An 11,572-nucleotide genomic window follows, 5' to 3' on the forward strand; every position below is an offset into this window, starting at 1 on the left:
TTACAAATGCATGGGGAGCAGTCTCTGCCAGTGGGTGGTATTTGTATTTTAAGAGACAACATTTCATGGATCATAGGTTCAAGCAAATACCCATTGTGCTAGACATTAACCACCACTTAGCAATAGTGATAGAGAAGTAGAAAACATCTGGTTGTGGATAATGAGCCAGAGCTTCTCAGCACCCTTGGATGCTAATAGCATTGGGCAAAGGTCATGGTAGAAGGCCATCTGGCTCCCTGTGTAAAGATATTTAGAGATCTTTCCTATCACTGCAAATCACCAGCATATTTATAAGACGCAGGTAAGAAAATCTACTGAGTAGTATATATTTAACCACCAATTTTAAGTATCTGATATTAGTATGTTTCATTACCACTGTTGCTACTAAATATTAGATTAGTATTACAAACTATTGAAACATGAACTGTGTCATGGTAATATAAAAATTCACAAAACTATATTATGAATACAAGAAAAATCACTGCTCACAGATTTGTGTTATGTAGGCAGAGGAGCTATTTGTAAAATTGTAATTTAGAAGAGAATTACTTTCAGTAAATATTATTTTCCCTTTCTGATTTTTCCTTAATTTTTACCTGCATCATATTTCTATCAAAAATTACTTAGTGGAAAACATATGCTATCATCCATATAACTGTAAATATTCATTTTCTTAACAAAAGAAAATGTATGTAGCATCTACTACATATGAGATGGTATACCTGGAATTGAGAACTCAGCAAAATTAATGCTCTAAAGAACTGATGGGTTAGTTGTAGAAAAAGATTACAGAAATGTTTATAAAAGACTGTTTTGTAATGTAGTATAATGTATGCTTTCATAGAAACGTGCACTGGCCTTTATGGGAGAATGGTCATGGAAACTTTCACCAAAAAAAATGTTACCCAGGATCGGTCTCACGTAATGAGTAGGCATTGACAAATATTCTTTGCTTGATCAAATTTTAATCAGGCTCTTGAACCTTCTCCTAGGCCCATCTGTACACTTTCTTGTAAAATACAGTTTTAGAAAGCATCCTGAGAAGTCAGCTAAGCAAGAATACCCCTACCCTTGAAACAAATCATGCTTGTAATTAAAATTTCTCACTCCCCAGCCTTAGCATCTCATCACCCCTGGTCTTCCTTCAGTAGGAATTCTGTTAGGCAACTTTAGTAGACTCAGAAGGTACTATTCACAGAAAGTACTAAAAAAGTAATATAAGTGGCATTGTAAAAATGATTAATATACAACCGGAGGAATTTAAAATTAAGCTGTATTTAAATATAACTTGGGAAAACTAAAATGATATGGGTTCACTTCTTGATAATTTGAGGAATTTGAAAAATTAGATTAAAATGTGTATTTTTAAACTTAATACTAAACATTCCCATTAAACAAATACATTAAACAAATACCATCTGTGCCACATCAGAAAGTAAAGCCAAAGTAAAAGTGGTCTTTATAAGTAAATAGTAGATAGATGAAAAAAAAAAGGATAAAATAACAGAAATTACAAACTAAGGTAATAATAATTTATCTCAAAGTGATAAAATATAACCTTAATGTGTAAGAAACTGAATTCTCAGGAAAAGATAACAAACTAAAAGTTAGAGTAAAACATATCCCCATCTAAAATGCATATATATGTATACGTGTGTGTGTGTGTGTGTGTGTATGTATATGTATATGCATATGTATATATATGTATATGTATACATATATATGTGTATATACAAATATATAATCAACACATGAAACATAAAAGCAACCCTAAAGTTAAGAAAGAAGTCAGAGAAAATATGACATGCACGTGGGTTGAAATTCATTCACATACCAACTAGAGGAGCAGAAAAATATACCTTCATCATTTTTTACATAATTTTTACAGAATTATTTACTACTTACTCCATAACCATGAGCTCTCCAACATTTCCCACTTTCTTCATTGTTAGGCAATCTCTGGGTCTAAACCTGGGAAATGGGTTATGAATGAAAGAACATTATATCATTTCTAAGCAGAAGCATGTAAAACTCATAATGTAACACCCCTTCCCTTCAACTCTTTCTTCTTCTGTTGTGTAATTCAAGATCATCATGGATCACATATAATGAAGCTTGAGCTTCTGTCAATTTGGGTTCTTGATCAACTGTGTGAGGCATAGCTTCATTAATCTGTGATAGACACAAGGCATTAGCAAGATGTAAATTTCTGTTGTATTAAACCACTGATTTTTGTGGGTACCTTGTTTCATATACAGTAAAATCTAGTTTTTCCACAAGGGGCAGGATGATTAATATTTTAGATTTTGTGGGCTATTCAGTCTCTTTCTCAAATACTCAACCCTTCCTTTTTAGCACAAAAGCTAAACACACACAGTACATGGACAAATGAGTAGAGCTGCATTTCAATAAAACTTTATTTACATAAACAAGCAGTGGGCCAGATATGACCCAGGATAAAGTTTGCTGACATCTGATCTGGACTACATAGATAATAAAGTAAAATGATCTTAATCATGAAATCTTACTTGCCAAATAGCAGAAATGTAAGTTTTGGTTTTATATAGTTCAAAGTTTAAAGTCCTCTATTTTGGGGGCGCCTGAGTGCCCAGTCCATTGAGCTTCCACCTTCAGATCAGGTCATGATCTCACAGTTCGTGAGTTTGAGTCCCACATTGGGCCCTCGGCTGACAATTCAGAGCCTGGAGCCTACTTTGGATTCTGTGTCTCCCTCTCTCTCTGCCCCTCCCCCGCTGGCACTCTGTCTCTCAAAAATAAATGTTAATTTTTTTTTCAGTGCTCTATCTTGATAGAAAACAAACAACCTCTCTTATTCATTTCATCTTACTCCTTCAGTCTTTCTCAAAAACACTGTCTGGTTGAATGAGGGTGGGGAAGTAGGTTAAATTATCTTGCACCATCAATTGGTTGTGTTCTCTGTACTTCTTGATGCTGGGCAGTATGCTGGCAGTTGATGCCACAGCTGGTATTTAATAACCTAATTATTTTCTGGATTGAACAGGACCTTGACACACACACACACACACACACACGAATTTAGTTCCTAAAAGAAGCATGTAAAATATGATGTCATGCACAAGGGCAGTTGCATAAAATAAACAAATGAATAATTGTTCACCCTAAAGTATCACTAGTACAGCAAAGAAAATAAAAGAAAATAAACTATTGGTACTACATCAAAAGAAAGTTTCTGTATGGTGAAGGAAACAATCAATAAAACTAAAAGGCAACCTATTGAATGCGAAAAGATATTTGCAAATGGCATATCCAATAAAGGATTAGTATTCAAAATATATAAAGAAGGGACAAAATTTAACACCCCCCCCAAAAAATCCAACTTAAAATGGGCAGAAGAGACATGAACAGACATTTCTCCAAAGAAGACATAGAGATGGCCAAAAGACACATGGAAAGATATTCAACATCACTCATTGTGAGAAGTAAGTGAGATGATTCATTTTCAGAAATACCAAATAAAAGCTGTGCTGTCTAGTTAATAGGTTTACAATCTATTGGAAATATGTACAAAACCTGCTCCCCCCAACAATGGAGCCCCAGGCCCTTAGACACTTCACTTCATGGTTCTTCTTCCCCTCTCCATTTCCCAGCTTATTTTTCACTGGCTTTGCAATGAGCACGCACTAAAGAATTGAAGTCTCCGCATCACCTCAAGGAATGTACTTTTTGCCTTACATGGGCATAGGCAACTTCCAGGTAAGGCTGTAACCTCTGTATACTTAGCCAATGAGGAATCAGGGGAGTGACTTGCATGCTAGGAGATAAAATGCCTGCTGTAACTGCCCCAAGTGTGCCTGTCCATCAGACACCCACTTTTGCAAGAACGTTGATTAAAGCCTCACTTCACTGTGCTCCAAGTCTCCACATCCCTCCTTTGATTGGGCCAGTGGGTTAATTTCTCACACTCATCATCAGGGAAATGAGAATCAAAACTACAATGAGATACCATTTCAGAATGGCTAAAATAAAAAACACAAGAAACAAGTATTGGTGAGGACATGGAGAAAAAGGAACTGTCATGGACTATTGGCAGGAATACAAGCTAGTGTAGCCACTGTGAGAAACAGTAGTGACATTCTTCAAAATATCCTTGGTTTCAGAATTTTTGTTTGTTAATGTCCTATTAACCTTTTATATGACCAAAATTTATGCTAAAGTCTTAACAATGGACACCAAAACCTTCTGTATACAATTCTGTCTTCTCCAATATAGTTTAATGATCACTAGCCATTTGTGACTACTTAAAATAATGAAAATTAAAGTTAGTTCTTCAGTTGTACTGACAACATTTTAAGTGTTCAGTAGACATGTGACTAGTGGCTAATATATTAGATGGTGAAGATACAGAATATTTATATGAATGTGGAAAGTTCTACTATATAGCACTGCTATAGACAAAACTTAATAGAATTGTCTACCATAAAGTAGATAATTCCTCGGTAAAGAGACCTTCTATTGCCTAGAAATAAATCTCTTGGTTTAAGAGATGAAAGGTCATGAGGGGAAATGATTTAATCAAATAAATTCACCATTTTATATATGCAAATTTTTTATGCAAACAATGTTATTCCTGACGCAAAACAGAAGATGCTACAAATTTTTACCTAAATCATAATATTCCTTATAAATGCATTGAAAAGTTGTGTAGTGAGAGAAAAGTTGAATAGATAAAATTCTTTAAAATATACATTAAATATATCCTCTCCAATTTGAAGAGAAGGGATGTAACAGAGGCAGATAGGCAACCTGGTGGGTAGTGTTAGTGAGCCAACACAAAAAGTATAGAGTCTCAAAGAAGAAAGATCCCTTCTGATGGAACAGATGCAATAAACTGTTACTGACCAGTAAGAACAACTTCCAATATTCGACTTTTTTTTTCCCCTTGGTTTCCTGAAGGAAGCACTGGAAATGAGAGAATAAACCTGAAATTATAGCACAGAGCTAATTCTCTACAACAACAAACAGGAAATAAAGGAAGACAAAAGAAATGTGAAACAACACAGGAATCACTTGAGGGAGAGAAGTTCCCAAGGAAAGACATTTGGAAAGTGCTACATGCCCCCAAACATTAATAATGACATATCCGAGGGACTCCTGGGTGGCTCAGCCGGTTAAGTGTCTGACTTCAGATCGTCATGATCTCCCAGCTCTGCAAATTCCAGCTCTGCATCAGACTCTGTGCTGACAGCTCAGAGCTTGGAGCCTGTTTTGGATTCTGTGTCTCCTCTCTCTCTCTGCCCCTCCCCTGCTCACACTCTCTCTCCCTCTTTCTCTCTCTCTCTTTCAAAAATAAAGAAACATTAAAAAAAAGTGACATATCTGAAACCTATATATTGTGTGCTTGTTTTATTAATTAATTAATTAATTAATTTCACAGGCCTGGAGAACAACTGAAACAGTTACTAGGTAGTAGTACTTTAAATCTGTAAATAAATAGCCACAAATGCTGATGAACCTTTATCAGCATAAAAGATGGAAACTCAAAGACAGCTGCCATGTAAAGGAGATACATATTCAATGTGTGGAGTTGTATGGGAATGTTAGTAAAATTAAACAAAAAATGAGCAGAAAATAAATTGTTGAAGCTGAGCTGTTGCTCTCCTCCCATTGTAACAGTGACTTCAGCTCAAGTCATGATCTCAAGGTTCATGAGTTAGAGCCCCACATTGGGTTCTGCGCTGACAGAGTGAAGCCTGCTTGGAATTCTCTTTCTCCTCGTTCTCTGCCCCTCCTCAACTCATGCTCTCTTGCTCTCAAAAATAAATGAACTTTAAAAAATAAAATAAAAATAACTTTTGCAAAACACAAAGCCCAGTATTTGGCATACAACAGACAAATAAATGTTAGTTTTCATGCTTCATTCCAAAACCTTTATTCCTACTGAGTTTCTTCCTTTCTTCCTACTTTCTCCCTCAGAACTTAGTCACACTTCTACTCTTAAAAGAAATCTTGATGCCTCAATCTCTTTTGCCTTCCTGATAGATTTCATGAAGGGAACCCTGTCTTTTAACCCTCCTACATCCTTATGCTTTACCCACTTAAATCCAAACTCAAGCTCTGCCGTCCCTAGACTATGCCATACCACTGAAAATTCAGCTCTTATTAGTACATAGGTGAGTGCGCATAAGGACAATACTGATTTAAATTATTTTGATCCCATGTAAAATAGCATTTACTGATAAAAGTCCATATGTTGCTCCGGTAAAGATTTACAAAATTACTTCCCCATTTAAATATCATTAAAGTAAATGCATCTGCCTTTCTTCTATTTGCCAAGACAAAACACGAGGCTTAAAGAAATTTCATGCTTGAAAGACACATTATTTCTTAAATATTTGCTAAGATTTTTTTTTTTTCCATAATTGACATTTCTGGGCAGCTACGTTGTCTTATGAAGCAATACCATTTGTTGTAAGCTATAATACATACTCCTTTGGCTACAATCATAAAACTTTTCAAACAATGAGCATCAGTTAAAGATGAACTTCTCAAGGATGTTCTTCATCATTTCAAAAAGGAACTGCTATGACACATAAAAGTTCACAGCAATTTTTTTATGTCTTCAGAGTAAAAAGCTCTTTAAATGTGAGCCATCACTCTATTTTTTTTTATTTATTTTTAACGTCTATTTATTTTTGAGACAGAGAGAGACAGTGCATGAACAGGGGAGGGTCAGAGAGAGGGAGACACAGTATCTGAAAACAGGCTCCAGGCTCTGAGCTGTCAGCACAGAGCCCGACGCGGGGCTCAAACTCACGGACCGCGAGATCATGACCTGAGCCGAAGTCGGCCGCTTAACAGACTGAGCCACCCAGGCGCCCCCATCACTCTATTTTTTAACATCTAGATTAGCTGCACAATTTTCACTTGACTGAAAATATAATTTTGCTTTTTAAACCTGTTGTATATATATTTGTAAAGTGTGTTAAATTACTGATTTCCCCGAAAATCTTCCTTCATTTGTCTGACATAAAAAAGATTAAAATCAACTGCCTAGGCAGTTATTTTAGATTATTTTAAATTGCAAAATTAGAATATAAAAGTATTTGTGTAAGGGAAATACTCATCTTAAGCTTCAGTTATGTAACATGCATTCATGATGAAGACACGTTCATGAAATAGTTTGTAACCAAGTGTAAAAGGAATAATGAAATCTGGAGAATTGAATTAGGGAGGGGGAGTGGGAACCTACCTGTTGATTGGAAGAGAAAACTTAAACGTGAGCAATAAAAATAGATCATTTTAAGTTCAAATCTGACCAAGCAGCACTATATGTTTCTCGTACTTGGAGTTCGTCAAAAGCAAGGAAAGCTTTTGGCCAGCGCGAGAGAGACGCCGTCGGCATGGGCGGACCAAGGCGGGAAGAGACCGGAGCAGCCAAGCGGGCGGGAGGTGGAAGAGGCCGCGACGGCGACGGCGACGGCGGCGGCGGCGGCAGACCACATCCGCGCATGCGCTCAGCTCCTGCAGCCGCGGCGGGGCTCCTTTCTTCATGGCTCCTCTGCTCCCTCCCGCCCAGAGTCTGCAGCCACCGCCTCCAGGCGCGTCCTTTCCACCCACCATGCCCCCTCTCAGCGGCAGATGAAGGGGGAGAACAGTAAGGTGGGCATTTCAGAATAAATATAACATAAATTTCACATTAGCTTTAAGAATACACTTGGCATGTTTGGGGAAAATTTGATTCCATTGATCTGCAGGACCACAAAGAGGATGGGACATTGACAGAATTTAAGAAGCATGTTAGACTAAACTGTTATTAAAGACTGATCTAGATGCTCTCAGGCATACAAATTGGAACAGGAAAGATCAAAAGTCAGACTATTCAAAGAGCCTTTCCAGCAACCCAGGCAAGGAGTAATGAGTTGATAAGCAACACAATGACATTGAGAATTGGGAAAAATTGATTGAGAGACGTTCTGAAAAAATAGTAAACTAAGTGTCTTGGTTGGCTACTTGTAGAAAGGACCAGGGAAAATTCAACTTTATTTGGCAATGTCTAGCTTTAGGATATATAATGGTATATAAATGGGGACATGAGATAGAGCTATTCCTTTTGAGAGAAAGGTGTTTATCTTGTTTAATACATAATGAATTTGAAATGATATGGGGGCATTTTCAAGAAAGTGTCCAATAAGTAGAATGTGAAGAAGAAACTCCAGACCACGCGTCTGTTCGTGTTGAAGTGTACTATGGAAGGAAATGGTGGTTGAAGAGAAAATGAAAATTTAATGGAGAATATAAAGTAATTAGCCATTTTCCCACAGGAAGCAGAGAGGACTTAATCACATACATTGGCAGTTAGCCCTGAAAAACCAAAAGACAATGCCATTTGTAGATTTATACTTATAGGAAACTGCCAAACTGTCTTACAGAGTGGATGTATCATTTTACATTCCTGCCAGCAGTGAATTCCTATTGCTACATATCCTTGTCTACATTTGGTGTTGTCAGTGTTTTGGATTTTGCTCACTCTAATAGGTGTGTATCTCATGGTTTTTCTAAACTTCATTTCCCTGGTGCTTTATAATGTGGATCATCTTTCCATACTTTTATTTGCCATCTATATACCATTTTTGGTGATGGGTCTGTTCAGGTCTTATTTCTTAACCTACTTGTTTGTTTTCATACTGTTGTGTTTTAAGAATTCTTTGTGTTATTTTGAACAATAGTCCTTCATCATATATGCTTGTTGTAAATGTTTTCTCTCAGTGTGGCTCGTCTTCCATTCCCCTAATAGTGTCTTCCCACAGAGAAGAAGTTTTTAATTTTAATAAAGTCAAGCTTATCAACTTTTTTATTTTGTGAGTCATACTTTTGGTTGTATATAAAAAGTTGTTGCCAAGCTCTAGATTTTCTTTTATGTTGTCTGCTAAGAATTTTATAGTTTTGCATTTTACATTAATGTCTAGGATTCATTTTAAGTTAATTTTCGTTTTAAGTTTTTTTGTGTTTTGTTTTTTTGTTTTTTGCATGTGGATATCCAGTTGTTCATAACTATTTGTTGAAGACTATCCTTTCTTCATTATATTGGCTTTGCTGCTATGCCAAAGGAGTGGGTCTTTTTCTGGGCTCTTCTGCATTGATCTCTTTGTTCTTTTGCCAGTACCACACTGCCTTGATTACTGTAGCTTTATAGTAAATTCTAAAGTCAAGCAGTATCAGTCTCAGACTTTTTTTTTTTTATTTTTTTAACATTTATTTATTTTTGAGACATAGAGAGACAGAGCATGAACGGGGGAGGGGCAGAGAGAGAGAGGGAGACACAGAATCGGAAGCAGGCTCCAGGTTCTGAGCCATCAGCCCAGAGCCCGATGCGGGGCTCGAACTCACGGACCGTGAGATAGTGACCTGAGCTGAAGTCGGACGCTTAACCGACTGAGCCACCCAGGCGCCCCTCAGTCTCAAACTTTATTCTACTTCAGTACTGTGTTTGCTATTCTGCAACTTTTGTGTTTCCATATAAACTTCACATCAGTTTGTTGACATCCACAAAATTATCTGCTGAGATTTTGACTGGACTTGTACTAAATCTATAGATGTTACACATTTTTAATTCCCGTACCCAGTTTAACTGATTTCATATCTTAATTTTGGGATTTATTTATTTGGATTTATTCATCATAAGGGCAGAAAAACCATTATAAAGTTTTCCATCATTCAGTTGACATCAAGTTAGCTAACGAATTTGCATAGATAAGACACCATTTGTCAGGGAATTTATTTCTTTTATCATCATTTAAAAGTTACTTTTTCTTGTAGGACTGGTACTTAATTATATCTCTCTCTGATTTTACATTTTTGGGATGTATTTATAATATAGCTGTGTTGGCTTGAATAATAGCCTTTCAACAATATTTACGTCCTAATCCCCAAACCTGTGAATAAGTTACATACATTGCCAAAGGACTTGCAAACATGATTAAGAATTTTGACATAGGGAGATTATCCTATGTTATCTAAGTGAGATAGATAATGTAATCACAAGTAACCTTATAAGAGGGAGGCAGGATGATCACAGACTTTGAAGGTGACATGATAATGGAAACAGAGAGCAGAGGGATAGAGAGAGAGACATAAGAATGTCAGTGGTCAGAGAGAAGATGCTATCTGTTGGATCTGACAATGGAAGAAGGGGACATGAGCCAGAGGATGCAGGCAGCCTCTAGAAGCTAGAGAAGGCAAGGAAATAGTTTAGATCCTAAAGCTTCCATAGCAGTGGGCTTGCATCAGCCATGATTTTCAGCCTTTGAAACAGATTTCTGACTTCCAGTCTGCAGAAATGTGAGATAATAGATGTGTATTGTTTTTAACCATTAAGTAGTCCACTGTATCTTCTTCAATCTTCTGTTTAAACTGTCCTTACTGGATTATTTGTATCATGTGCTGTTAATAAGTTTTATCATAAATAACTGGAAGCAAAATCCAACCATCTCTCTCCATATGTGTACATGTATGTGTATATATACATACATCTATGTTTTGATATGCAATTATGTATATGTACAAATATACATATATACACACCTACATATGTATAGCTACACATATAGCAAAACTAGAAAAAGAAACGTGAAATTTCATTTAGTCAACTATTGTCTTATTTGAATATATTCTGTAACTCAGACTTCCAGTATATCATTTCTCAGTGATCTGAGAAATCTCAGGTATTACTTGAAATTTAATTCTATGTTTTTTGAATTCATTTCAGCTTAGTAAAAAATTTTGAACATAAATCTATGCTTAATCCAATATTAAGTTCAAGCTAGTGGTTCAATTTATTATTATATGTGCAAAGCATGTTTTAACAAGACTAAAATGAAAAATAGGTTGATATATTTCAGTATGAATTTGAATGGAGAAATAATTCATTCTCAAATGTCCCTAGATTTTTTTAAACACAGTAAAATAATTTTAATATAGTTTATAAAATGTAATAAAACTTCATTGAAAATAAAATTATTGAAGAAATGGGACTTTATTTGAATTAGTCCATCATAAATAATAGAATCACATTCTCACTAGCATTTAAAACCTTTTGATACATGTGCATATATATATTTATATATATTATATACATAGTTAAATATATATAATTTACTAAGTTATTATTTTCTTATAATTTCCAAAAATCATATTAAATCTGTTTACTTTAAATTATTAAGAAGTTTGATAGTGATTTTTCCAATAAATTTTCTGCCTGTGTATTATTTTAGGATATAATTTCTCTGAAATTTACTTTAGAAAAAGAGTATTCGATCTGGTAGCTGCAGTAAACTTACACCCAACTGTATACAGCTCTACAACTATGACAAAAATTAAGATTAATTTTTGTCCTTGTATAACTGTTAAAGAATTCTTGTACAGTATAAAAGATACGGTGATAGTTGCACTATTGATTCCAAAGTAAAAACTTTTAATGTTTGCTCATTAATTATGCTGTTTGCCCAAGGTTTGGTTTTTTTTAAAGGATGTTCCTTTGTTAGAATAAATAGTGCATTGCCAAAATATCCTTTTTTTTGCTGTGAGTACTGGG

At 35.5% G+C, this 11,572-nt stretch overlaps 1 long non-coding RNA gene across 2 annotated transcripts in view; it reads right to left on the reverse strand.

Moving 5' to 3' along the window:
• Positions 1-7,454, reverse strand: part of LOC122237677 — a 129,679-nt gene extending 122,225 nt beyond the window's left edge. For both annotated transcript variants that reach the window (XR_006216276.1, XR_006216275.1), the window contains exons 1-2: positions 7,232-7,454; positions 1,906-1,971 (exon numbers count right to left, since the gene is read on the reverse strand). This is a non-coding gene — a long non-coding RNA (uncharacterized LOC122237677). The remainder of the gene's footprint in view (positions 1-1,905; positions 1,972-7,231) is intronic.
• Positions 7,455-11,572: the final 4,118 nt, after the last annotated feature.

This window comes from Panthera tigris, chromosome B1 (assembly GCF_018350195.1).
Source record: "Panthera tigris isolate Pti1 chromosome B1, P.tigris_Pti1_mat1.1, whole genome shotgun sequence".
In the NCBI taxonomy this organism is placed as follows: domain Eukaryota; kingdom Metazoa; phylum Chordata; class Mammalia; order Carnivora; family Felidae; genus Panthera; species Panthera tigris.